This window comes from Notolepis coatsorum (assembly GCF_963971535.1).
Source record: "Notolepis coatsorum genome assembly, chromosome: 4".
In the NCBI taxonomy this organism is placed as follows: domain Eukaryota; kingdom Metazoa; phylum Chordata; class Actinopteri; order Aulopiformes; family Paralepididae; genus Notolepis; species Notolepis coatsorum.
Genome location: NC_140168.1, coordinates 149902791 through 149926656, shown reverse-complemented (window position 1 = coordinate 149926656; position 23866 = coordinate 149902791). Strand labels below are relative to the sequence as shown.

The window sequence follows — 23866 nt, the reverse complement described above, 5'->3', positions numbered from 1 at the left end:
AATATGAGACAGGAAATTCCAATCAGTAGCAGAGAGAATCTGTCCTAGCTGGGTTTAATACCTTTTTTTTGTCATTTTAATAACAAACTGCTTATACACAGGCATATGCATCATAATTAGACCCACTATGCTTCTTTGACTTGTGCCTTCAATCAACAAATCTAATCTTGCACCATATGTATTTCAAAATGTTGGCCAATATTCAAATCCTGTATTCATCCTCTCAAATCAGGCCCTAATGGTGAACGGTTTGCATTTATGTTGAATGAAGTAAGAATCCACTGCAGTAAAAATATCCTCACCTCGACTGACATGAGAATGTCCTGCTTCAGATCCTCATTTTCGATATATTGCACATAAACGATGAGCACAGCCTCGTCTGCGACAGTTGTAGTTTCATCAAGTTGTATGGCAAATGGACCCTTTCTAAGCTTTTCTGACAGCTGCTGCTCGCAATCACTTGACATCTTATCAATTCGGTCTTTCACTACATTGTTCGAGAGTGGTACTGATTTTAGTTTATCCGCCACCTGTGGGCCGCACAGTTTCTAAACTATTTTGATGCAGGCTGGTTTGATGAGCTGCTCGCCAATATTGTGCGGTTTCTTTGCTTTTGCAATTAAAAGCGAACACTCAAAGGAGGCTTCGGTAGCCTTCTGTAAATCACTGCCACCCCTGCTCCACGCTACTCTAACATCAACAGGCTTGTTCGCCTTGAGAGACTGTTCTTTCCTCCGAAAAAAGTCTGGATCCTTCCCAACGGTTTCTGGGTGCTTAGACGCCTGATGTCTCTTCAGCTTGCTGGGCTTCAGGCTCGAGTTTGCCAACTTTTCTCCACAAATCACACACTCAGGTCGTTTGTCTGGTCCCTCAGTGAAGCCCATGGTGATGAAAAAAAAAGAAAAAAAAAATACCTCAAATCATCTGTGGTCTGGCGGACCCCCTGCGCCCCCTGGCGGACCCCCAGGGGGTCCGCGGACCCCAGGTTGGGAATCACTGTACTAGGGTGACCATATTGTGATTTCCAAAAAAGAGGACACTCTGCCTCCAGCCTCAAGATACAAAATAATTTATATTATTTGATATAACAAAATAATATATCTCTATAACCAAAGTTACTCAACATGCTTTATTATGCCTAAAGTAATTTCTCTGACAAATCTCTGGTACAAAATAACGTAAAAATCAACCTATAACTAAATAATAGCTATTTTCAAGTCTTACTAGACAAAATAAATAACAAAAAATATATGAATTAACGTTCTAAATAATACCTCTTCTGTATTAGATAATCCAGCTTTAAAAAAGATATCTTTGTATCTTTTCAATGTAATGTAAATTATAAAACAGTAACCTGACAAAGATACTAATTAAAAGTGCACTATGCAGTTTAGAATTCTAATACAATTGCATAACTTGCAATTAGTGTACAAAACTAATTTATTACACACATAATCCTTAGAATGATTGTATCATAAGCATCTTATGTCAAATCAAACCAATCAAACCAAAACATAATTTTGAGGCATCTCTCTGTATAGCTGCATACTTCAATCAATTCGGTCAACTTTGCCGTCAAACTCGTTTCACACAGCTTTATTTGTAATGTTTTTCTGTGTTCATGTGGGCTTTGAGATCTCTGGCACCTTTATTAGACACCGACACATATGGTCAAGCTTTGCACGTGTTGCACTCTGCCTTTGTCTTGACCGTGACGGTAAATTGGGAATTTTCTCTGCAGTTCATCTGTAAATGAATGTACACATTTGCGTTTTCTAAACAGATTATAATCCGATTTTTTTTTGCCAAACCACTGGCTGCCTGGGCGCAGTGATTTCATCACCCCAAAAGCCCTGTTAAAAAATAAAAATAAAAACAACAGGGCTTTTGATTTGATGAAATCACTGCGCCCAGGCAGCTGTGGTTCGGCAAAAAAAAAGTCAGAGTATAATCTGCTTAGAAAACGAAAATGTCTAATAATTTTTTTTCTCCACGTGGTAAAACAGGAACGTTTTGGAGTTGTATTTGGAGTGTATTTTGTGATTGTTGTTAACTAGGCTATACTGGCACACCTACTTCCAGTGAATGACGCTAAGCTAGGCTGTTCCCTAAGCCTAATGCATGCACAGAGAAGAAAATGGTATGTATCTGCTTGTCTAACTCCAGGGTAGATGGCAAATAAGATAATTTCCCAAAAAGTTGGCGTGTTCCTTTAAGCTATTGAAATGTGATATGGGAATTATTAGCATTTGTTGCCAGTGCATGTCAATGGGACTGAAACCTACGGTATCTCTTTCAAGAACAGTGAGGAAATGGCCTGCTTCTACTTTTTACTACAATTGACTTGGACTAGCATCGCTGACAATAACGTTGTTTTGTTTAGACGGTTTGGAGCCGTCAACTGCTACAGTATGTGATGCAGTCTATTTAGGAATGACATCCCTCTGAGTACATGCAGGCGTCTCACCAGAGCGCAGGGTCAGCCGCTTCCAGCGCCTCTGGAGGCAGGTAGGTGTTCAGTGCCTTGCTCAAGAACACTTTGACAGTATATATAATTAGAGGTTGTATACATTCATAGTGAAGAGGCATTAGAGGTTGTGTACATGTATAGCTAAAAGGCATATGAGGTTGTGTACATTCATTGTTAAAATTTGAGGTTGTGTACATTCATATTTAAAAGGCATTGGGGGTTGTACATTCATATTTAAAAGGCATTGGAGGTTGTGTACATTCATAGTAAAATACAGTATAGGTTAGATGTTGCATACTTTACTCATTAGAGACAGTGTAGGTTGTGTACTTTAGTTCAAGTTATAGGGGCACTTAATTCAAAAGAAAACTTGATTTATTTTGCACATAATCTCACACATATCCCCAAATTGTAAACATTCATTAAGTTAAGGTGATGTAGGAGACTAGGAGTACTGTACAAGATGTACTATACCTGCTGTTGGTCCAGAACTAGGACGAGGCCACACTGGGAGGTAGTGAAACCTTCGACAGGAAGAGTGATTTTGTAAAGACAGTTTACACACGCAACTTAACCCTTTCTCTGCCACGCTTATATCCATCCTTATACCATCCTCTGCCAGCTCTATTTGTCTATGGAGATGTTCCCCTTCTTTGCAGGGCTATAACTTTTTAAATTGTATTGCTAAATTGACATTACTATGGCCCATTCAACGTCAAGTATCTATCGTTTAGGATGTAGCAACGTTCTACTTTTTCATTCACATATTCATACTAATATATGGTCTAAAGTATAAATATGTTTTATCGTTTTCTGCAGCATTCTGCAGAACGTGAGTTATAGCCATAAATACATATATTAGATCATCAAATGTAGTTTGATACCGATTGACGTCAGATTAAAAATTTCAATTGTACAAGGTCCTAAACGTCATGCCTCATCATCTGCTGGTGACCGGAGGGGGGGGGGGGGGGGGGGGGGTTATAAGTCCGTGGCCCACGTTAAATCATTTATGTAGTATGGGTCATATATTGATCAGAGAAGTTTGTATCGAAAATAATAATCAAACACGCTGAAACTCACCGCAGCTTCCTCTGACCGTTGGGTGATCAGCGTGGAGCAGAAAGATCGCTATTATGGGATGTTGATATATGCGATCCATTTCCAGGTTGTATAATACTATATACGTCCAAATCATGTTGTTTATCGAGTTATTGGCAACGGATCGCTATCCAGTGTATCAAGCTGGAGTCCCGCGAGCGATAGCGAGTGGCCGGACGAAATATGGTTGAGAGAGAGAGAGAGAGAGACCTGGTGGTGGTGTTGTGTTCCCAGTGGGTGTTTTGATGTGGGATGAGATACATGTGGCAAGGCACTCTGTGCGGCGCCCAGGGAACAACGCCTGTTATAATGCCAGTACCTTGGTCAAGATCAATGGCAACCTAACATGCATGTATTTTGGTGTGAGAGGAAACCAGAGTACCTGGAGGAAGCCCACAAAAACACAGGGAGAACATGCACATATATTTTGGAGTGAAACTCTTTGGAAACACAGGAAGGTGGTATTCCCAGGGTCCGCTGGCTTGCTTTATGCCCTGTGTATTATAAGAGCACGCATAATAGGGATGTGCTCAAGTTGACTTTTTCATGGTGGGTTAGTTGGTTGCTGGACTGAATGAATAACCAAATAGTCTGTGTGCCCACATTCACAAAGGCTAGAATAGATGACTGGTAAAACGTATATACTTCTCACTGTGGTATGTGGATCTCTTCCACAGAACTTGTGATCATCATGCTAGGCTGATTTTACTAGCCGTCCTCACTTATTGTATAAACGGATGCTTTTTTTGATGAGTCAGCCTAGTGGACATGGTGCCACTGGAGACCAAGGCAAGACAAGAGTTTTATAAAATTATCTTGAAGTTTGCCACAGGGCTACATTGCAGCCAGCTACTGAGCCAAAGAGGAATAATTACAGAACAGTGCACGCAGGCCAGAGGCCATGCAGGAACAGCGCACACAGGCCAGAGGTCAGGCAGGAACAGAGCACGCAGGCCAGAGGCCATGCAGGAACAGCGCACACAGGCCAGAGGTCAGGCAGGAACAGAGCACGCAGGCCAGAGGCCAGGCAGGAACAGAGCACGCAGGCCAGAGGCCAGGCAGGAACAGAGCATGCAGGCCAGAGGCCAGGCAGGAACAGCGCACACAGGCCAGAGGCCAGGCAGGAACAGCACACGCAGGCCAGAGGCCAGGCAGGAACAGCCTACAAGCTCAAGTGGAGGTGTTGCTTAACCTCTTAACGTATGGGCTGTCACGCCCGTGCGCTGGACGTGCGCATGCCGCGGCACTTTGCTCTCATCTGTCGGCTCCGGGCTGCGTTTCTCCTGATCATTCATCTGCCATTTTCGATCAGATTTTTATCAACTTTGGACCTGTATGACTATAAGACTTCAGGCTATGGAACCATTGTGTTTTCCAGCTCCTACCTCTCAGTTGGAACCCAAAAACAGGCATCTGGCAACAAGTCAACACAAACGTAAGGAGCAAATATTTTATTTCAGTGTGTTCAAACCTCTGTTTCTCTATTACATTAGCAGTCAAAGTGATTTTTATTTATTGTGTAAGAAACTTCAGAATGTTACCTTTCAAAAGAGACCATCTCAAAACAAACTGGTCAGACTACTGCTTGACCTTACTCCTAGAACCCACCTCACCCCTGCCCACTTTGACAAACTAGGATGGCTTAGAGTAGACGACAGAGTACAGCAACTTGCAATGGGCCTGGTCTACAAGATACACTACACGACCAAGGTACCCATGTACATGTCAAAATACTTCCCAAAGGTCAGTGAATACCACGATCACAACACCAGAGGGAGCTCCACAAATCATGTTAAACCCAGATTCGGCTCAAACAAGGGACTAAACACGTTTTGCAATTATGCCACATCAATGTGGAACGCCCTATCCAAAGCTGTAAAGGAATGTGAATCACTACCCACTTTCAAAAACACTCTCAAAGAACACCTACGGGAGACTGCAATTCGAAACTGGCCCCTGTAAATGTCCTAACGCCTAACCCAACACAATGTACAGTAAATGACCAAGTATGGTTTTGTCAATATTCCAATGTACAGTTTTGCTTGTACAGTTTGTACAGTGTCCCACCCCACCCACCTAACCTCCTCCAATGTACAGTCCCGTCCCGCCCCCCCCCCCCCCCCCCCCCACCTACCCTCCAATGTACAGTTCCTACGTCAAATGTATATACTCTCTTTTCTGGACTCTTTTGTTATCACAAACAGTACTGTATTTGCAAATCTGATATGTCATAAATGTATAGATGTAGCAGTACTGTCTATCTGTATGTCGTGTATGTCATATATGTTATGATGAACTGAAAATGGGGGACCCTGATGTAAACAAGACGAAAGTCTTTCTCTGGTCTGCATCCCCTTAACAATTGTATGTATTGAGCTGTACTGTACTGTACCCATTCTGCAATCTGTTAATAAAGTTTTCAATCAATCAACCAGACTCATGCATGTGCTATAAGTATAAAGTTTAATAAATCGCAAATTACTAGGGCTATAAGTATAAAGTATAATAAATCACAAATTACTAGGGCTGTACCGAATGCTTCGAAGCTTCGATCATAATGTTGACATTATAAAAAAGGACATTCGGTACAGCCCTACAAATTACTTTGGGTATGCAATCGACAGGCGTTTTATGCAAAATGTGCCCGACTGTTAACACTTTGACTGCCCAAGGTTAATTCATTATTAGTCCCTTGAATGCCCAGGGCCACTTCAATGTTAACGTTAATATCGCCTAATCTATGTTTTAAATTATGGCTAATGGTGTCTAATCTGCCCGTCGCTTATCAAAGACTCGTTTTCCAGTCAACATTGTCAAAGCAGATTGTTTTTTTATCGCTTCATTTCCGTGTTCTACCATTCTGAAAAGCACTCTGTTTCACTGAAAAAAGAAGAGATTCCCTGATAATCGCCTTTTCCTGGAATATTCTAGAACGTTGTCATTTGTCGGCCTATTTATGAATCGTTTTCAAATAAACGCTAGATAATCAATAGTATATGTGTGCGCACGCACGCTCGTGCCGCGCGCTGATAATCGCTGCTCTTATTTCCTGATCGCTTTTACAGTCAAAACAGCTATATCAGGACTTCAAGATGGCGGCCGTGCAGTAGACAACTCGCACCACATGCTCCCGGTGGTAATTGACTAAACTATCTGAAAACACGGCTGAAATCTGAATACCCCCCGAGAAAAACGAAGGGGAAGACAATTTCAAGACTACTCTGTCGAGAGGATGAAATGGAAAACTCTGAATCAGAAGGAAACGGCGATTGGGAGTCGGAGATAAACAGACGCTCCACCAGGCACAGACAGACCCATATACCGGAGGCTTTGAGCCTAGGAACGAATAGCAAGAAGCTAACGGCAGTAGACGCCAGGATACAGATGGCGAGTAGGACTGAACCAAGCGCTAGCAAAGAGATACGCAAGGAAGAGATAACAGCGGGTGCGGAGACGGGAGAGGGAGAAGGAAAGACGGCTTTGACAATGGAAAACATGCGCTCGCTCTTGAGAGAACTCTTGTCAGAGGAAGCCGAGAAGAGAAACCAACAAACAATGGAAGCCATGCGCGCACTGTTGAAGGAAGAAGCGGAAAAGAGGAACCAGCAGTTAATGGGGGAATTTGCACGGTTGGAGGAAAAGCTGGAGAAACAAAGCGAAACTTTATGGGCAAGTTGGGAAAGAAAGATAAGAGACGGGGTAAGATGGAGACATGTGAGGGTATCGTGGCTAACCTAGAAGTGAGGATGAAGGAACAGGAGAGAAGGTAGACGGAAAGAGAGGCCTCGTTGGACAGCAGAGCTACGGACCAAGATTATTGGGAGAGGGAGTGCCAGAGGCTCCGAACTGACAGTAAGGAGATGGGAGAGAATATGGAGAATATGATCAACTATGCTAAACGGAAGAATCTGAGAGTGATCGGCATACCAGAGGAACAGGACCCGAAAGGACCGAGAGGGACAATGACAGAATACTACTCAAAGATGTTCGGGGGGTTAGCGAGGGTAGGAGTCTTCACTAAAAATCCCAAGCTGGAGGCGGTGTACAGAGGAGCCCCTGCAAGAAGGAAAAAGAGAGGCGAAAACGGAACCGGGAGGAGGCCACTCATAGTGGTATTCTCCAACCAGTGGGACAAAGAAACCATACTAGACATCGCAAAGAAGAAACGAGTTTTGACACACGAAGGATTACAAGTGAGGATATACCAAGACCTCGCCCCGTCCCTGGTCAAGAAGCGGGAGGAATACAGGGAAGTGAGAGACTACTGCTTTCGAGGGAAAGGACAGACAGGCTTTGTACGAGGAGCCATCCTGAAGTTGACATGGGAAGGAAGGACTACTTTGTGTGAGACTCCTGAACAAGCACGACGAGCCTGTGGTATGACGGTTGGGACAGACCCAACGCGACGGGGACAGTCACCTGCGGGGCAATGATCAGAGGAAAAGCAACAAGAAGGACCGCCACAGTAGGGTGACACGGGTAGCTAAGAATGGTATATTAGGGAAGGGAGGGGGGTAAGGGAAATAATCTCTAAAATCTGGCAATTTCAAAGGTTCAATATATAGGCAGTACGGGTACGGAGACATTATGGATTGTAATTTCTGAGGGAAATCTCTAAGAGACAATCCCCCATGCTTGATATACAAGGGAAAAGGCATGGGTATATATGGTGGGCCCCCCTTCTTACCAGATAATTGATATGTATATAATATATGTATATGGGCTTTATGTAGGAATAAGAGGTTCAAGGACCCGACTTAAAAGAGGGAAGGGGGGGGGGGGGAAAGGGGATTCTGAGAACAGCTGAAGCAGGGGAATGGTATATTCTAGGGGAAAGGGTAATTTCTATTTTTCAATATGTGGCATGGGCAGTTATAGTTAAGTAGTTATAGTTAGTTAAAGGTAATATGGAGAGGCCGAGGGCCAAACATAGACAGAAGGAGGAGGGGTTAGCTAGGAAAGGGGGATGAAGGGAAAAGGTATATTTCATAAAAACACTGCAATTTTTGGTTTAGATGAGGGAAACTAATAGAGAGGGAAAAATGTATAAGTTAAAAGGCCTGACGACCTCTACCGTTCAGTATAAGTACTGGACACACACAGACAGAAAAAAGGGATAGTTATATAGGGATACTACGGTGAGGTCAAGGACCCAACAGAGACGTGAGGAGGAGTGGATAGTTAGGATCTGTGGAGGAAGGGGAAGGGTATATTACATAAAAGCGCAACAAGTTCTGATTTAACTCTACAAAAGATACCCCCCTTCTTAACGGGTAATGGGTATAGCTTAGGGGTTTTCGTAGGTCATATCCCCTTTCCTAACAGGTATTGGATATGGCTGATGCCCGGTAGGTGGCGGACTTGGTTTTGTTTTGTTTCAAGAGTTTTGTTTCATTGTTCCAATGTTTTAAAGTGATGGAGATCCAGAAGTTTGGAGGCTGAAATAGAGGACTCCTCGAGATGGTTACGGGAGGAGGAAGGGGGAGAGTAGTGATGCAGACTCAAGTTGAAGATAGTTTAGTCGAGTTAGACTTTAAATAACAGAAATGAGAAAAAGGGAGCATGGGGTTAGACTGCATACTAGGAGGGAAGAGCGGCAGGAGAGAGAGAAAGGCAGGTAAGATGCATCCTGTAAATAGGAAGCAGGAGGGGACCTGTAGGAAGTCGGAAAAGAGGAGGGTCAGAAGTCCATGCCCAATAGGGGGGGACGTTAGCTTTATATGTGGGGTCTGGGGATTTTTGTGTTTTTTCTCTTTTTTTTATTTATTATTACAGGACACTTCGGCTGGAACACCACATCACAAAACATAGAGGAGAGAGGGGGGAGGAGGGCAAGAAGAGAGTGGGCAACATAGGACATAAGGATGAGTAGGAACGAAATAAAATATATGAGCTGGAACGTGAGGGGGATGAGCCACATTATTAAGCTAAAACAGATTCTAGGGAAGGTAAAAAGATCAGGAGCAAAAAAATTTATTTACAGGAAACACACAGCACTGGGGAAGATCTCAAGAGAGTTGAGAATAGATGGAAGGGACAGGTATACTCGGCACCATTCAACTCACAAGCTAGAGGAGTGATGATACTAATAGACAAGTCGATACCATTTAATAAAATTGTAGACCCGGGAGGGAGATTTATAATATTAAGCGGTAATAGTCTCCATACAGGTGAACCTAGTAAATATATATGGACCAAACAATGATGACCCGCTGTTTTTTCAAGAACTGTTTATGAAAATGGCAACTCTCACGGCCAGTTCATCATGGGGGGAGACTTTAACACTTTGAGCGCCACGCCTGGTTTTCCGTTTTACCGGCTGAATGCCACCATCGGCGCCAATGTTAACGTTAATATCGCCTAATCTATGTTTTAAATTATGGCTATGTGTCTAATCTGCCCATCGCATTATCAAATACTATTTTCCAGTCAGTGCTGTGAAGGCAGATTGTTTTTTTATCGCGTCGTTTCCGTTTCAGAGCAGTTAGAAAAGCCCCCGTTTTGATATAAAAAACAGCTCATTCTGGAGCATTCTATGAAAATCGTCTTTTAGTGGAATATTCAGTGTTGGGCAGTAGCTAGCTACAAGTAGCGACGCTACATAGCTTAACTACAATTCTCAGTAGCGTGCTGGTAGCTCGCTACTTTTTAACCAGGGTAGCGATCTCTGTAGCGGAGCTATTTATAGAACGAAGTAGTAACGTAGCGACGAGAAACGTTACACGCTACTTTCGTCTAGACTAGAAGATCTGCGAGGAGAAAAAAAACTCCCCGTAAAAAACCCACTATGATTGGTTGGTTTGTTTAGATATGAGTGACGACTCACGATTGGGTATGGTAGGCCAAAACTTTACGGGTAGGCCAATCAGAGGCAGGATAGGGCGGGACTCCAGGCCGCAAACCAGGAAGTGAAAATCGAAACGCAGACCACTGAATGAGAATGAATGGATCATGCAATTTACAATAACAGAACCAGTCGGCGCAAAATAATGGCAGAGGGATTTGATGTTTCCACTGATGGCATTGATGAAGATGATGTCAACAACAATAACAACACTGCATCTCCATAGCCCTACCTGGACACGTTTATGAGTTTGACTGAAAAAACGCCTAAAACATATGTGTTTAGGTGTTTATTGTGTCAACCAAAAACGAAGCTGCTCTCGACGTCCCACACGTCCAATACTAACTTGAGAACACATATTCAGGTGAGCTGATGAAAACCCTTACTGTCTTTACATAAACATTGTCAACTGTTCCCAAACAGCACACAAGTCAGTGCACTTTTTATCAACAGCTTTAACTAACAGTCTGAGATAGGCTAGCTGCTATGAACAATATTATTGATTGATTGATTGAAAAGTGTATTAACAGATTGCAGAATGGGTACAGTACAGTACAGCTCAATACATACAATTGTTAAGGGGATGCAGACCAGAGAAAGACTTTCGTCTTGTTTACATCAGGGTCCCCCATTTTCAATTCATCATTTACATTTACATTTACATTTAGTCATTTAGCTGACGCTTTTATCCAAAGCGACTTACAAGTTCTGTACGACAAGCCATCAGGAAGGGCACAACTCTATCAGCTGAGCAACAATGTTCATCAAAGTGTTGAGTGCTACAGTGTAGGTTAGTTTATTAGGACAAGTGCATGACAGTACGGTTAGTTAGGGTTAGATTTTTTTTTTTTTTTTTTTTTTTTTAATTCAGATAATGGTTGAAGAAGTGCGTCTTTAGTCGACGGCGAAAGATTGGACGTGATTCGGCTGTCCTAACTGGGGTGGGTAGTTCATTCCACCATTGTGGGGCAAGGACTGAGAATAACATATATGACACACACGACATACAGATAGACAGTACTGCTACATCTATACATTTATGACATATCAGATTTGCAAATACAGTACTGTTTGTGATACAAAAAGTGTCCAGAAAAAGAGTGTATATACATTTGACGTAGAAACTGTACATTGGAGGAGGTTGGGTGGGTGGGGTTGGTGGGTGGGGGCTGTACATTGGAGGGGGGGGGGGGGGGGTTGGGGTAGGGGGACACTGTACACTGTACATTGGGGGGGTGGAGAAAAGAAAAAAATAGGGAAAAGATCGTCCTAGACCAGTGGTTCCCAACCTGTGGCCATGGAATGTTTTGTGAGTTACATATCTAGCAGCCAAGGATAGTATTGTTTGTCTAGCAGTGTCAAGCTTGAGTGTTATACTCTGAGTACATACTGTAGTAGTATAGTTCCAATGCCGATTACCCCATGCTGCTTATTTCCGTACTTAAGAATGTATAAATGTTACATAGGATTTTGTTAATGTCTATTTTGTAGACAAATGTTTCTTGCACTTTTTCTTTGGCCAGGTTATTGTCATTTTGCTACTGTGGTTTGAGTTGAAACAGTAGTTTATCCTGTGCTGAAAAGTCTTCATTCCAATAGAGCAGTGATTCCCAACCTGGGGTCCGCGGACCCCCTGGGGTCCGCCAGGGGGCGCAGGGGGTCCGCCAGACCACAGATGATTTGAGGTCTTTTTTTTTTTTTCTTTTTTTTTTAGAGAAATATTTAATTCGCATATTTTTATCATCAGAAGCATGAATAGTCTCTCCACTACAATAAAAAATAAAGATAAATAAATAAACATCTAGACATGATTTTTGAACGTTAACAGTAGGCTACCGGGTAGCCGCTAAAACGCGAATCAGTTGACTGTATCACTTTCTGTAGCTAGCCTAGCACGCTAGTTAACTTTCTCGGCTCGTCTGCAGTCAGCCGCCAGAGGTGAAAATGTGTGACAAACGAAAAGGAGATGACGGCAGCTCATCTGCAAAAAAAGTTAGGACCTACAGCAATCGCGAAAATTACATCACCATGGGCTTCACTGAGGGACCAGACAAACGACCTGAGTGTGTGATTTATGGAGAAAAGTTGGCAAACTCGAGCCTGAAGCCCAGCAAGCTGAAGAGACATCAGGCGTCTAAGCACCCAGAAACCGTTGGGAAGGATCCGGACTTTTTTCGGAGGAAAGAACAGTCTCTCAAGGCGAACAAGCCTGTTGATGTTAGAGTAGCGTGGAGCAGGGGTGGCAGTGATTTACAGAAGGCTACCGAAGCCTCCTTTGAGTGTTCGCTTTTAATTGCAAAAGCAAAGAAACCGCACAAAATTGGCGAGCAGCTCATCAAACCAGCCTGCATCAAAATGGTTTAGAAACTGTGCGGCCCACAGGTGGCGGATAAACTAAAATCAGTACCACTCTCGAACAATGTAGTGAAAGACCGAATTGATAAGATGTCAAGTGATTGCGAGCAGCAGCTGTCAGAAAAGCTTAGAAAGGGTCCATTTGCCATACAACTTGATGAAACTACAACTGTCGCAGACGAGGCTGTGCTCATCGTTTATGTGCAATATATCGAAAATGAGGATCTGAAGCAGGACATTCTCATGTCAGTCAACCTTACTACCACCACTCGAGGTGAGGATATTTTTACTGCAGTGGATTCTTACTTCATTCAACATAAATGCAAACCGTTCACCATTAGGGCCTGATTTGAGAGGATGAATACAGGATTTGAATATTGGCCAAAATTTTGAAATACATATGGTGCAAGATTAGATTTGTTGATTGAAGGCACAAGTCAAAGAAGCATAGTGGGTCTAATTATGATGCATATGCCTGTGTATAAGCAGTTTGTTATTAAAATGACAAAAAAAAGGTATTAAACACAGCTAGGACAGATTCTCTCTGCTACTGATTGGAATTTCCTGTCTCATATTTAGTTTAATTTGTTGCATTGATTTGTTCCATAAATGCAAACCGTTCACCATTAGGGACTGATTTGAGAGGATGAATACAGGATTTGAATATTGGCCAAACATTTTGAAATGCATATGGTGCAAGATGAGATTTGTTGATTGAAGGCACAAGTTAAAGAAGCATAGTGGGTCTAATTGTGATGCATATGCCTGTGTATAAGCAGTTTGTTATTAAAATGACAAAAAAAAGGTATTAAACCCAGCTAGGACAGATTATCTCTGCTACTGATTGGAATTTCCTGTCTCATATTTAGTTTAATTTGTTGCATTGATTTGTTCCATAAATGCAAACCGTTCACCATTAGGGCCTGATTTGATAGGATGAATACAGCATTTGAATATTGGCCAAACATTTTGAAATGCATATGGTGCAAGATGAGATTTGTTGATTGAAGGCACAAGTCAAAGAAGCATAGTGGGTCTAATTGTGATGCATATGCCTGTGTATAAGCAGTTTGTTATTAAAATGAAAAAAAAATACTATTTTATGGTATCTTATTAGGAGGGGGTCCGCGAATTTCATCAGAGATGTTTGGGGGTCCCTGGGGGGAAAAAGGTTGGGAACCACTGCAATAGAGGGAGTATATATTTGTGTTTATTTTATTATTGTTTCACTGCCTTTTATTTATTACGTTTCCACAGTTCTTTCCTCATGTTAAAAGGATGACACAAAAAGCCAGACCGAGGGATTGTTTCAGTTTTATAATAAACAATCAAACTGAGCAATTTTTTGCCTGCCTATTTGTTTGGTGTAAACTTGATCACAAAGTAAAAAAAAAAAAAAAAAAAAAGTGCCGATGTAGCTAGCTATTTTTGCCATGTTCTTGTAGTGTAGCTTGCTACATTTCTCTGGGGATAGCTTCCATTGTAGTTTAGCTATATTTAATCGAGAGTAACTTGTAGTGTAGCTTGCTACATTTTCCAAGTAGCTTGCCCATCACTGGGAATATTCCACAACGTTGATATTCGTCGGCCTTTTTATGAATCGTTTTCAAATAAACGCTAGATGATCAATATTATACGTGCACGCAAGCACATTACGGCCGCGCACTGATAATCGCTCCGTTGATTTCCTCACGGACTTTTACAGTGAAACCGAAAGAGGACATTTCACAAAACAGCTTATAACTTCATCAAACTTACTCTGATTATCCTAACACTGATAACATAGAGTCCTTACCTGACATCAGATGGTATCCAACTGGTATATTCCAATTCCTGATCACCATTCGAAAAAATCGATACGTGTATGGATCCAACGCGATACTGTAGATCTCCATGATCAACGGGGATCTGAGGTTCCAGAATGAACTGTGGTAACCCCGGCTGGATCAGTGAACTGGAAAATGTGGAGTACCGGATTTTTTTCCCCATTCATTTTCATTGAGTCCATTCCAAAATCACTTATGTCATCTGGGAGACGACAGGGGGCGCTTTTTTCCACAGTGATCGCCGGCGCCCCTCGGCTATACTCGGGTAGGCTCGGGTGATGCAATAATTTTTCAGATTGCTAAAAAAAAAGAAAAAAAAAATCAGAGAAATCTCGTGAGTGGCATTCAACCACCTATAAAAAACCAGAGAAATCTCGTGAGTGGCACGGAAAGTGTTAACTGCGTGAGGAGACCGGAAATAGATAAGTCAGGAAGAGGGGATACCTCCCACGGAAGAACAAGGAAAGTGATGGATATGTTTATGAGAGACCTCGACTTGGTGGAGATATGGAGAAAACTAAACCCAGACAAGAGGGAATATTCGTGCGCTTCAAAATTACTAAGTAGGCCAACGTTCTCTAGAATAGACAATTTTTTAGTTTCGACGAGCTTGATATCTAAATTTACAGGAAGTGAATATGACAGTAGATTACTGTCTGACCATTCTCCAATGACGTTAAGTATGAACATGCCGGAAATGGCGAGGGCACCCCCTAGATTCAGACTCCAAACCAAATGGCTCAACAACCCGAAATTTATGACTTTTATAGATGAAAAAATAGACATGTACTTCTCCATAAATACAGACCAGACAAGTGCAATGGTGAGATGGGAGGCATTTAAGGCGTATATAAGGGGAGAAATGATAAGCTATACTAAACATAAATCGAAAGAACACTATAAACAAATGGAGGACATAGAAAGACAGGTGAAAGAAGTGGAAGAACAGCTATATAGAGGAGAAGACCCAGCAAAACAATTGAATTATAATTAGGGAAGGGAGGGGATTGAAGGGTGTCTTCTTATTTTTGTCATGTGCTATTATCTGTATATATGTATGTTTGTGTAAAGGAAAAAAGAAAATTTGCAATAAAAACATTGTTAAAAAAAAGAAAAACAGCCATATCACATATAGGGGAAACGCTTATATATCCGTGAAAACGAGTCTGATTATCCTAAGACTGATAACATAGATTCCTTACCTGAGATCAGATGGTATCCAAATGGATTATTCCAATTCCTGATCGCCATTTGAAAAAATCGATCATTGTATTGATCCACCGTGTATACAGTAGAACACATAATCCCCGCTGCTCTTCAGGCTCCGGAGTGATGCCGGTCGATGCCGGCTGCGTGAGTGAGACGTAAAATGTGGTAGTCAGGATTTCTTTCTCCCATTCAGAAAACTCGTCCGTGGCATTCAAAGTGTTAAGGGGTTAATGATACAACACTCTCTTGTTGTGGCTGAAATTGAAAATAGATTTTCAGTCAACACTGTTCCATCAATGACGTTGTCAATAACCTGGATTTTCTTTTTTTTATCCCTGCAAACGATTATTATCCACAATGCATAGTGAATCCTCATCCATCACCTCAGACGGCTGATGTGGCTGGAGGCCCCACCTGTCCTTCAGGTGCAGAGCAACTTTTATTGGAGGAAAAATCAAACAGGCGTGAAATACACTCCCTGCTATTTTCTCCATGGCAGCCTCGCCGGAAAGAACACTTGAAAAGTCCATAAAGACGAGACATGCATGTCCTCCTGTCATGCTTTGTGTCTCTCTCTCTCTCTCTCTCTCTCTCTCTCTCTATATCATCCTCTCTCTATATCTCTCTCTCTCCCCCCTCCCCTCTCTCCCCCCCCTCCTCAGACATGCATGGCTCCTCCTGTCTATGCTTTATGTCTCTCTTTCTCTCTCTCTATCCTCCTTTTCACTCCTCCTTCTCTCTCTCCTCCCTCTCTCTCTATATCATCCTCTCTCTATATCTCTCTTCCCTTTCTCTATTCCTCTCTCTCTCTCTCTCTCTCTCTCTCTCTCTCTCTCTCTCTCTCTCTCTCTCTCTCTCTCTCTCTCTCTCTGTAACAAGCCGGTGTGCCTCTACTTTCATGCTGTAATGTTCCCAGTCACTGCAGAGCTAACACACACACACACACACACACACACACACACACACACACACACACACACACACACACACACACACACACACACACACACACACACAGGGAGTACATGGAGACCGACGGCTTCTCGGTTACAGTGGGTGACAATATTATCACAAGGAAAGATGAAATTACCTACCTGGGTTCCATCCTAGAGGCTAATCTTTCCTGTGACAAAATGGCATCCAATGTAATAAAAAAAGTCAACCAACGAACACGATTCTTGTACCGGATCTCCTCTCTGGTAAACAAGAATACCCTGAAGACTCTAGCAGGAGCACTCATTCAAGGGTACTACGACTATGCTTGCACCTCATGGTACCGAAGCACCTCAAAGGCACTAAAAAACAAATTACAAACATCTCAAAACAAGCTAGTCAGACTACTACTTGACCTGACTCCTAGAACCCACCTCACCCCTGCCCACTTTGACAACCTAGGATGGCTTAGAGTAGACGACAGAGTACAGCAACTTGCAATGGGCCTGGTCTACAAGATACACTACGCGACCAAGGTACCCATGTACATGTCAAAATACTTCCCAAAGGTCAGTGAATACCACGATCACAACACCAGAGGGAGCTCCACAAATCATGTAAAACCCAGATTCGGCTCAAACAAGGGACTAAACACGTTTCGCAATTATGCCACATCAATGTGGAACGCCCTACCTAAAGCTGTAAAGGAATGTGAATCACTACCCACTTTCAAAAACACTCTCAAAAAACACCTAATGTAACAAATGTCCTAACCTAGTTGTACAGTAAATTACCAAGTAAGGCTTTGTCAGTATTCCAATGTACAGTGTAAAATGTGTGTGTGTCCCCTACCCAACCCCCCCCCCCCCCCCCCCCCCACCTCCAATGTACAGCCCTCACCCAACCCACCCAACCCCACCCCACCCATCCAACCTCCTCCAATGTACAGTTTCTACGCCAAATGTATATACACTCCTTTTCTGGACACTTTTGTATCACAAACAGTACTGTATTTGCAAATCTGATATGTCATAAATGTATAGATGTAGCAGTACTGTCTATCTGTATGTCATGTATGTCATATATGTTATGATGAATTGAAAATGGGGGACCCTGATGTAAACAAGACGAAAGTCTTTCTCTGGTCTGCATCCCCTTAACAATTGTATGTATTGAGCTGTACTGTACTGTACCCATTCTGCAATCTGTTAATAAACTTTTCAATCAATCAATCAAAAACATGTCACAGCTCTTATGATTACAAAGAGGGAGAACAGAGTTGTCGCCGTGTCTCATGTCTGTGATGTGATGTGATCCTCAGAGATCCCATTATACCATTCTGAATAATGTTTTTGTGCTTAGTTTTTCTAGAGGGGTCGCGAGCAGCCGCGGGGGGGGTAGCGAGATGATTTCCAGAATGTATTTATTTGATAGAATGTGTGAGGTTAGGCCTATAATTAAAAACAATTAATATACATTAAACTGGTCAAAGAAATGCTTTTGAAATGTAAAATAATAGACCTAAAATGCTGATAATAAATCATATTCAGCCTATAGATTTACGTTGTCCTAAATAATGCACGTCATAGCTATGGCGCATGTGACACACACTGTGGTTATTTTAATAACGGAGCATTGCAAATGTGAATCCCGCTGGGATATTTTGAATGAATCCGAGGTTATTATGGAAGGCCTACCGGGCGTTTGGCTCTGATCCGTTTCATATTCTCCACTGCGGATGCATTTGGTTAACCGGAGCGCACGGATTGTGTTTCATTCAAGCATAAATTGAAGCGTCTTTACGCATGGATTGTGGATGTGAATTATGAGGAATCTGAATCTGTGGATTGTTGGATTGTATCACTGTCACACGTTATTGTGATATTGTAACTGGGATTAAAATGTCTGATGAGGAGATGCGCTGTTTGGCGTACTTAGCATGACGTGGGAAAGGTGAATGAGCAATTGCAAGCCTTTGATGTTTTGATGAATGAATTTGAGAAAATGCATCAATCTGTTCAAGCACTGTTATCTGATGATGAAAAAGAGGGTGATGAACATGACTGGTATAAACCAAAGGTTAATCAATTCAATGCATTTATGGATGATGTCCGAAACAGATTAAAACCTGATTAATAGTGAAATAGTTAATAGTGTTAATAGCCTCCAATGCGTCCGAACATTTGCATGTTTCAACCACCTCCTATAATAGGGGTGTTCGCTGCTCTCTGACACCGTTATTTTGGGGGTCTTGGCTTGAAAACTTTGGGAACCCCTGATCTACACATACATGTATTTATATAGTACATGATACCTAATATCCATTTTTATGCTGACGACACTAGACGACATCAAATGCTGGATGGCACACAATTTTCTACAGCTCAATCAGTCAAAGTGTGAAATCCTCCTTTTCAGCCCTCCGAACCAAACCAATGTCATTGCCAGCAGCCTGGGTAATCTGTCTCCCCTAGTCAAGCCCTTTGTAAAAAACCTGGGCGTGCTCTTTGACCCAGAGTTTTCCTTCAATAGGCAGGTAAACTCGGTGGTGAAGGGGTGCTTTTTCCAGCTCCGGTCCATAGCCAAGATCAAGGCCATTCTCTCCCCCTCAGACCTGGAAAGAGTAATTCACGCCTTCATATCCTCACGCTTAGACTACTGTAACTCCCTGTACCTGGGGCTAAATAAATCCACCATAGCCCGTCTACAACTCCCCCAAAACGCTGCCGCTAGACTGCTCACAGGTACCCGGAAGAGAGCTCACATCACCCCTGTACTTGCCTCCCTCCACTGGCTCCCGGTGCGCTTTAGAATAGACTTCAAGGTCCTTTTATTGGTTTATAAAGCCCTAAATGGTAAGGCCCCTGCTTACCTAGCACACCTCCTCACCCCCTATACCAACGCCAGGGCCCTCAGATTGGCTGATAAGGGTCTCCTAACCACCCGTAGGTCTAACTTCAAGTCTAGGGGGGGACGTGCTTTTGCGGTCGCAGCCCCTGACCTCTGGAACAGCATCCCCATGTCCATTAAATCTGCCTCCTCCATCGAGTCTTTTAAATCAAAACTCAAAACCCACCTATATCGCCTGGCCTTCCCTGACTCACTTTGACTCTTGCCGTACTTGTTGACGTGTTCTGTTTTTCCTTTGTCTATCCGTTGATTTTATTAAATTTTTTCAGTTTATTTTATACTTTTCTTTGTACTTAGCTTAGCTATGTGAAGCACTTTGGTTGACAAGCGTCATGTTTAAACGTGCTATATAAATAAATTTGATTGATTGATCCTCATAAGTATCTATTAATTCGTATCAATTAGATACTCTTTGGGCTTGTTTTTATCTACTTATTCTGAAAGAGTTGAAATAAAAAAAAAATTCGCTAGCAAGATCTCATTCGATTATTCATTCCATTAAGCCTACTGCCAGCAGGCACATTTAAAGAAATATAATCTGATTGATTGGGCTAATGAGGGACTTAAAATGTGCCAATAGATATGCATTTAACTTGTCTGCGATATCTTCCCGTTAGAAAATCATGGTTTTTGGCGATCGACACCTCCCCCTTTTTAACTAAAACGGCCATGCGCAATTATCCTGATTACTGAAGTCTGGTTTGAATTAACGAGAGTTTGAGACCGAATCATCATCATCAGGTGGCTTCTTCGTTCCGAAGGTTGCCTATCACTCTCCAACCCCTTCTGTCACCACTTCTTCTCTCCAACTCTGTGACTCTGCCTCTCACTCCGCTCCAATCACAGACGTTGTCTACCCAGCAGTGATGCCAGTAACGCGTTACTAAGTACAAGTAATCTGTGGCATCACTGCTACCCAGCCTCTTCTTGGTCTTCCACTTCCTCTCTTTCCATCCACCTTCCCCATCACCACCATTTTGAACATCTCCCCACTGGATCCTCTCAGAACATGCCCGCACAACTCCATCTTTCTCTTTTTCAACCTCTCCAGCAGCTGTCCTCCTTGCATACCCGCTCTTCTCAGTACCTCCTCATTCTTGATCTTATCCTTCCATGTTATCTTCAGCATCTTCCTCAGCGTCCACATTTCAAAAGAGTCTATCATCCTCTTTGCCTCTTCATTCAGCGTCCATGCTTCTGCTCCGTATGAAAAGACTGACATAACATACGTTTCCAAAATCCTGGTCTTCGTTTTCCAACTTATGTTTAGTCTCAATAATTCCTTATGGTTCCAGAATGCGCCCTTTGCAATTCTGGTTCTTCTCTTAATGTCCATGTTAGCTCTTCCACCTTCACTGATCCAGCTTCCAAGGTACATGTACTCCTTCACATGTTTAAGTTTTTCTTCATCCACCTGTATTATACAAACAGTTCCCGGTGTTTTTTCAATGATCATTACTTTCGTTTTCTTTGTGTTTAGCGACATTCCATAGTTTTTGCATTCGACATTCAGCTTATTCATCATGTCCTGTAGATCTTAATAATAATAATAATAATAATAACTTTATTTGTATAGCACTTTTCATACGGACATACAACAGGGTATTTAACATACAACAGAGCAGTGCATCAGTAAGAAGTAAAAAGTGTGATAAGATAGTTCTCTTAAAATTACAGTGCATATAAAATAGAACCGACACATGAATTTGATAGGCAGTGTATAAAAGTAAGCAGGGTAAGAATAGTGCAGGTAAGTACAATTTGTGTCAGTATATCCCTGATGTTTCATTGAAATGCCTGAGCAAAGAGATGGGTTTTAAGCTTTTTTTTTAAGATGTCTAGCGAGTTGGCTTCCCTGATGTTTTGGGGTAGTTTGTTCCACAGTTTTGGGGCATAGTTGATAAAGGCTGCATTACCGATCCTCTTTTGACTGTTTCTGGGAGCCTCTAGTAGTCCAGCAGCTGATGATCGCAGTGTTGTTGCTGGCATGTAATTTATTAGAGTGTTGGCGATGTAGCTAGGTCCCTGTCCATTTACAGCTTTGTATGTAAGGAGGACCTTAGTAAGGACCTTAAAGTAAATTCTAAATGTTACAGGAAGCCAGTGTAAAGCAGCTAAGACTGGACTAATGTGCTCTCTCCTTTTGGTTCTAGTTAGCAGTTGGGCTGCAGAGTTTTGGATTAGCTGAAGCCTCTCTGTGGTTTTCTTAGGGAGACCTGTGAAAAGTGCATTACAGTAGTTTAACCGGCTAGATATGAATGCATGAATTAGCTTCTCAGCATCGTTCTGATTAATAAATGGTCGTACTTTTGCTATATTTCTGAGATGGAAGAACGATGTTTTCGTCACTTTGCTAATATGAGAATTGAAGTTCAGTTCTGAATCTATGATAACCCCGAGACTAGTGACCTCAGATTTGATCCAAGGGGTTAGTCCTCCCAGGTTCTTTATTAATGTTTCTTTTTTAGTTTCGGGGCAGATAATTTGAATTTCAGTTTTATTCTCGTTTAGTTTCAGGAAGTTCTTACTCATCCATTTATTTATTGCCAGTAAGCAGTCTGTAATGGAGCTAATCGCTGTATCATTTGGTTCAGCAGATATGTACAGTTGTGTATCATCCGCATAGCTATGGAAATCTACATTATGTTCTCTGATGATATCACCCAGCGGTAACATGTAAAGGGAGAAGAGTAAAGGACCTAAACAACTCCCTTGTGCAACTCCATAGTTGTTGTCGTATATATCAGACATGTGATCTCCTAGTTTAACATAGAATTTCCTCCCTCTGATGTATGTTTTAAACCAGCCTAGCACATGTTCTGAGAAACTGACAAGGTTTTCAAGACTATCGATTAGAATATCATGATCGATTGTATCAAATGCTGCACTGAGATCTAGCAGGATAAGGATGGAGATCTTATTCTCGTCAGAGTTTAGCCTGAGGTCACTGATTGTAACTGAGGGGTTACAAAACCCTGACTGTATTAAAGATTGTGATAGATTAAACCACTGCTAGGTATGTACTTTAATTACTGGCCAGACAGTACATCGAATAGATATGGTGGACACTCATAATAACACGGCATTGACAAAGAAATAGTATTTGAGGGTATTTTATTATTATGCAACATTAGGTTACAGAATGAGAATTAGGGTCGCGCTTGTATGGCGAAGAATATGCATAAAGTCAGTCAGTAGCATAAGTCACTGGGAATAGCAGGATTCCTACGATGGGTACTAGGCTGACGCCACCTGGCGTATAATAGCAATTATAGAAGGCAACGCTGGTACCGCCTGGAGACACTGGGTTCCTTCCAGAGTTGTAAGGTCTGAAGGGTAGAGGAATGTTCGGATACTCAGTCTGATTCAATTGAAGAAGAAGGGGATTCACATACAGAAGCCAGTCCTTGTAATCCAACGCTCAGCAACAAAAGCAATAACTGTAATCCAATGCTCGATAGCAAACGATGATAGCCAGCCAGCCTCGGTCCATGAGGCCAGCCCGAATGTAAATCCTCACGAGGTTAAATCCCAAACGACAGTGGGAATTAACGATGCTCTTCTCCGGGTAACACGTTCCACAATGAATATAATCCAACCAGTAATGGTTCTGCAATCGCCGCCGCCGGTTCTCCTGTGCACATGTCCAGCAGGTTCTCCGACTAGGCCTCCTCGTGTGCTTTGCCATTACATTACTATCCAAGTTAGGTTTTTTTAGTAATGGCTTTACAACTGCTGTTTTAAAGGCATCTGGGAAAATACCAGTTCTTAGGGAAGTGTTTATGATATCTAGCACAGGGCTTGAAACACTATTAAACACCCGTTTGAAGAAAGCTGTAGGTATAGGGTCAATGTCTGAGGTGGAGGAGTTACATTCTGAGACAGTTTTGCAGAGTACATCTAATGTGATGCATGTGAATCTTCTCATGGTTACATTGCGCGGTTTGCTGCAATCAGCTTTATTTCCATCATGAGTAATGCTGGCCCTGATCAAGGTTATTTTGTTGTTAAAGAATAGTGCAAGTTCTTCACACTTAACCGTTGATGACTGAGGAGGTGTAGGGGCAGTGTTGAGTAGTAGATTAATAGTGGAAAAAAGGATTCTGGAGTTTCCAGCGTTTTCTGTAATGATTTTAGAGAAGTAGTCTTTCCTTGCTAAGCGGATGGTTTTATTATAAGCAGTTAAAGCATCTTTGTATATATCACAGCATATGGTGG

General features: G+C 42.1%; 1 protein-coding gene across 1 annotated transcript in view; it reads left to right on the top strand.

Moving 5' to 3' along the window:
• Nucleotides 1–23866, top strand: part of dip2ca (disco-interacting protein 2 homolog Ca) — an 837941-nt gene that overhangs the window by 719708 nt on the left and 94367 nt on the right. The gene's annotated exons all lie outside the window — the stretch shown is intronic.